The 5,538-nt window shown below is 39.5% G+C and overlaps 1 long non-coding RNA gene across 1 annotated transcript; it reads right to left on the minus strand.

The window, feature by feature from the left end:
* Window positions 1-728: 728 nt before the first annotated feature.
* Window positions 729-3,519, minus strand: LOC113460857 (uncharacterized). Its single transcript, XR_003382699.2, has 3 exons — window positions 3,413-3,519; window positions 1,184-1,386; window positions 729-994 (listed from the first exon to the last, which is right to left on the minus strand). It is a non-coding gene; the product is annotated as an uncharacterized LOC113460857 (long non-coding RNA).
* Window positions 3,520-5,538: the final 2,019 nt, after the last annotated feature.

Consider the following 5,538-nt stretch of genomic DNA (forward strand, 5'->3'; position numbering starts at 1 on the left):
GGACAGAGGGACACTTCTGATTTTGTTTAACCTCCTCTCAACACAGGCTGTAGAATATTATGCAATCACCTCCACATTCAATCCAATATTTTACGGCAGAACCAGAACTGAATTTCCTTTAGAAATTTAACCAGGTATCAAGATTACCTCTGGGAAAGCAACTACCCCAAATCTATGTGAGGCTGCATTTTTCAGCAGTCAGGGATATATGGCTACATCTGCAGATGCTAATGATTAAACTCATTTCCCTCTGTGGACCCTTCCTAGTTTCTCCTTAAAGCCTCTGCCATACCAGCATTTGAATGGGGAAGAGAGATATTAATTAACATGTGTCCATGTCTAATTCCTCAAGTGAGAAATGAGAATGATCCAAAGGCTTGGAGAGAGACTATTACTGTGTTAGCCTAGAATTTGGGAATTTCCCATTTTATTATAGCCTCAATTTCAAACTACATCTGTGCACTACATACGAATGGATTAGATGACTGCAAAAAGAATCACTAATTTAAGACAGAAATGCAAACATTTTTGACATTTAAACATTATCCAATAAAGGTGCATAACCCTTCTATTTGACAAAAATTAATACTAATGAGAACTCACATATTAGAACCCTTCTGGGGTAAAGAGATGAGGGAACATTTTTCTATTATTTAATATTTTTTGCAGCAAATTAATTCATTACTATGCTTCAAAGATGGATTAATTCTTCACAGTGGTGGTCTAGATATTTTTTTTTAATTCTATTTTTTTTCTGCTGCTACTGCTGCTCAAGTAGCCACTGATTAATGCAACAGAATATTCAGCATTGCAAATGAAGAAAATACCAGAGATTATGTACTTTCTACCTTCTCAAAGGCCAGCTGCTGTCCAGCTCAATTTATCACCTTCTCCTCCTCACTCCCTCTTCAGCCACAGGCTTCTTTGACATGCTTTCACTTCAGTATATGTTTTCTCTTGCTCCAAGGGTAATGTGTCCTCCTCCTAAGGAAGCCTGGTAAAATAAAAAAATGGCTGGAAAGCTTGACTCACACATAAAGTGAAGATCTACATTACCAGTGTGCAATAAAAATCACACAAAGTGACACTGACAGTGGGGAACCTAAAATACTCCCCATTCCAACCTTGTGCATAGAGCTTGGGCATACTCAGGAGTGAGATTTCTGGGATCTCAGAGGCTGACCTTTGATTGTGTCAAGTTTCTTTGTAAAAGTGAGTTCAGTCGAACTTGATTTTGGTGGTGACCTTGCCAGACTATGAGCAGGGCCAAGCTTTTTGTCTTTTGTTCACCTTTGTGTGGCTAGGAGATGATTTCTAGCAATGTTCTTCTCCTGTGCAGCACGTTGTATATTAGGGTAGTGACCTCAGCTGATAACCTTGCTGTTCCTGCAATTCAGAAAAAAAAAAAAGTTATGTGAACAGAGAGAACATTAAAGAAGGAGGCAGAAAGGTTAAAAAATATAAATGTTCACTTGACAGATCCAGCTCATGTAGCACTGTGAGGTAGAACATGTATTTCTACTCCTCTTAACAGCTTAGGTATGGCTGTAGAAATGTCATGTAAATGGTCTCAAAAACTGAATACTCTGAATAAGCTAGTTCTATGCCATACATCAGGTTATTGTTAAGCACTGATAATACAGTCCCTTCTCTCATTTACTCCTGCTGAGGATCTCTCTCTGGCAAATAGTGCTTCTTTTGCAGTTTTCTTCCTTGGCATCCTGGCCCAATTCTGCACTCAGGTTTTTTCCATGCTTCCAATTTGTCTGTTTGCTGTCAGCTCCCCATCACAGGGGTATTGGGCCTGACTGAGATGAGCTGATCTTCCCAAGGCAGCCTTGGAGCTGTGCTTTTGTACCAGTAGATGGAAAGGTGTTGATAACACAGCAGTGCTTTAGCTACTGCTGAGCAGGGCTGGCACAGCATCAGCATCATCATTGTCTCTCCAGCATTCCCCCCATGGTGGGAGGGGACACAGCCAGGACAGCTGATCCAAACTGACCAAAGGGATATTCCATATAATATGATGTCTGCTCAGCCACACAAGGCTCCTCAGGCAAGTTTGGGCAGCCTGAGCCCTTCAGCTACTCCTTGACAACAAAGGCAACATATTCTGTCAAAGCAGAAATCAGCCTTGCAAGCTCTGCTAGCAATCAAATCTTCTGGCAGGAACTGAACACAGAGAAAACAGGATATTGCAAAGGTGTCAGAGGACTTGAGAGGTCTGGTGAGACTGAACCTCTTGAATCATTTAGACCTTCCCTACGCATATAGAGATGAATTATCCAAGGAACTCTCAGTGCTTTGCACAGAGAAAAACCCAGTTTGTGCGCTTTGGCAGAGCTCCACAGAAACAGAAGCACCGGGGAAGATGGATGAGGGACACCACAAAGGAGATCACTGAGATCACATGGCTTTCTCCACCAGATATTCCACTGCCTTGACTGGGCTTTTAAAGAATTTACAACACTGTGTTCAAAACCTTTCTGCAAACCAGGAGAAATAATGTATTTTTTCCCAAACAGGAACAATGATTTTCCCCTCAATAAAGTAGTCAATTCAGATGAGAAAAAAGAATATAAAAAGGTTATTTTGCTTGTAGTTATGCAGGTCATTTAGCCTTTTAGTATCTATTAATTATTCTTCTTTGTCTAGGCTCATTATAAAATATCCAGCTGATACTGCTATTCTCAGTAGCCTGAGGAAGATACTTTGATGTTAAATGCTGTGGTATCAGGAACAATTACAGAGTTGGCCTGGGTTTTTTGGCTTGTGTTTTGTATTTGGGTTTTTGTTTGTTTGCTTATTTGGTTTTGTTTTAACTCCCTCCAATTTAACTCCCTCTCATGTAGTCTGTTGTTCATTTAAGCTGAATTGAATTTGCCAAAACTTTGTACTAAAGCAAGTGATACTATTTTTCTGTTCTGTAACAAGCAAAAACAGGGTGCTTTTTTTCAGCTACTTTTTTGGTCTTTTCAGACTGACCTATGAAACAACAATTTTCTGATCCACTTCTTCAACAGTAATTGTTCCTGCCCATCTTAATCACCCAGCATACAGTGTGTGCCTGAGGATTTATTCCAAGTGATTAAGATGATTTCCCAAGGATGTTCCATATGATACTTATTTGATTTACATCTCTCTTCATTTTCACTATTGTCCTCAAAATTACAAAGGTTCAATACAGGTTTTGTTTTTAAAGGAAATTATGCTGAGAACTTCTCACTGCATTAATGCTTCTGATGCTCAAGGATGTTGGTAATTTGTGTGTATGTAATTACAAAACTCTGGTTTGCTTGGAGCTTTGTCCTTTTATTCACCCTACATAAAATGTTAAGAATAGCAGAGCCACAAATGCACTTCATGGTATTTCTGATACTTTACTGAATTGAAGATAAAATCTAATCATTACCTTTGTCATAAAGCAAATTTCTTCCTCTAGAGAGATGATGAAAAAGCTTTTTGTGGTGTGCTGTCTAATAATTCAGCTGGTCACAAGGCTTCTGTATGGCCTTACACCTGGAACACAAAAATCATCTGTGTTAATCTGAGGTTACTGGTAGAAAAATGAGATATGAAAATGTCATAGCAGAGATAAAAGGATTGGATAGGGGCAGTTATAATACCTAGGATAAAATTAAAAGTTTTATCTAATTTTGTGCTGTAGGGTATGAAGTGAACACCAGTTTAGTTCAGGATTAAGTCCTTCCCCTGAACGTCTACCCTAGAGCACAAATGGTGACTGATTGGAATAGTCAGTGACATGGCTGCAATTTTTCATCTTTCTTTGCTGAAAATTCCTTCATCATTCTCAGACATTTAATGAACCAGTGCTATCTTGTGGTTTAGAAATTCCCTTATTTTGACAGACTTGACATTCCTGTGTCCCAGCAGAGCTGATTACAGGTTGGTCCTGCATGGAGAAAAGCCTGGTGACAAATCTCGGCTGCAAGGACACATCTGTATCAGTTTGCTAAATAAAATGGGACCCAAATTTCATAATTCATCAGTACATGGCCAAATAAGTCATCAGCTTGTGTGGGATGTAGATATGTGGGCATTTTAGAAGTACCTTGATCTCTTTTGTCACCTCCTTTCAGGTGTGCTCTTGGAAATGCAAGAAACTGGGGAATCTTTGAGTTCCTCTGGAGCTGGCAGTTCTACAGAAGTTTGGCCAAATATTCACCACATGCAAAGCAAAAGACATTCACTAATGTGAAAAGGCAGGTGAATTTGTCAGAACCACTCCAGTTTATGACACCTGAAGTTTTGACCCTGAACCGATGGATGGATAAAGCAGGTCCTTTCCTTGCTTGCATGTCGAGTCCCATTTATTTGCTGACTAATGCAGAATGCAGAGAGGCACAAAAGCATCCATAGCATCTGGAAAAGCATCCAAAGTCTAGTACTCTTTGCCCATTTTTCTGAAAGGCTGGTACTATTTGAGTGCCTGAATTTAGAGATATTCTCCAAAAGTCCTTGGAGTGTGGTATCAAAAATCTGAGAATAAGAATCAGCTCTAAAACATGGAGCTTTGAGAATGCCTAGAGAGACCCACAAAATGTTAAGTAAGAAATACACCCACATTGACTTCAGTGTGTCCTAAACAATTAAAGTAATGCAAGTCTGAAGGATCAGACTGTGCTACAGAGTTGGCACTTGCTGTCCCCACACCACTGTGACAGCCCTGCATAGCTGAAGGAATCTCTTACAGCCTTTTGGGTGCTATAATCCTAAAACAGAGCCACAGCTGACCTGGGGGATCCAAGCCCATAAACCATTATTTGGCCACCTGGGGTTTAAACAGAAAATATATACCAAGAACTATGTAGAAAAAATATTATTCTCTTGCTATCCAACTAGTAAACTGGTTATAGAAAAAGTTCTAGTTCTTGGGAATGCCAAAATTGTATCCTCTGGTACCTATTTAAAATTACTCAGTCTAGGCGGAGTCTGGGCTGAGCTGACACAGCTCAGGAGCTCTCTGGGTCTGTAGCAGCATTTTAACACTGCACTTTGTAGGGTAGATGAAGCCCCTATCACAAATGGGAAGACAAACTCCTCTAAGAGTAATTTGAGGTTTCACAACCAAAATGGTAGGTTATTATCCTTCTCAACTACTGTTTTTAGGTGACATTTGCTCTGCAAACAGCACTGAAGTGTTCAAGGCAAAGGTTTAAAAAAGTATCTTGCTATGAAGACACTTGAACTTCCATTTTCCTGTTGTCTACATGTGGGGCCCATTCAGTCTCCTTCCTGTTCCCTTTTTGTGACTAGTGTAGTAAACTAAGCCTGAAGGAGACAAAAAGAGATTATAAACCCAATTTATTTCAGAGCAAAGCAAATAAAAAGGAGTACAGTCCCTAACTAAAATCTTTTTAAGTCCCTCTATTTATTTCATATCTACCTTCAGTAGTAATGAATAAATAAAAATTTGGCAGGAACCATACCCTTTCTCAAGAAACAGAATCAGTCATCCTGTGTGCTGACGCAACTAAGAAACATAAAATTGATGTAAAGGAACAACAGACAGTGTTT

The sequence above is a fragment of the Zonotrichia albicollis genome, chromosome 7 (assembly GCF_047830755.1).
Source record: "Zonotrichia albicollis isolate bZonAlb1 chromosome 7, bZonAlb1.hap1, whole genome shotgun sequence".
In the NCBI taxonomy this organism is placed as follows: domain Eukaryota; kingdom Metazoa; phylum Chordata; class Aves; order Passeriformes; family Passerellidae; genus Zonotrichia; species Zonotrichia albicollis.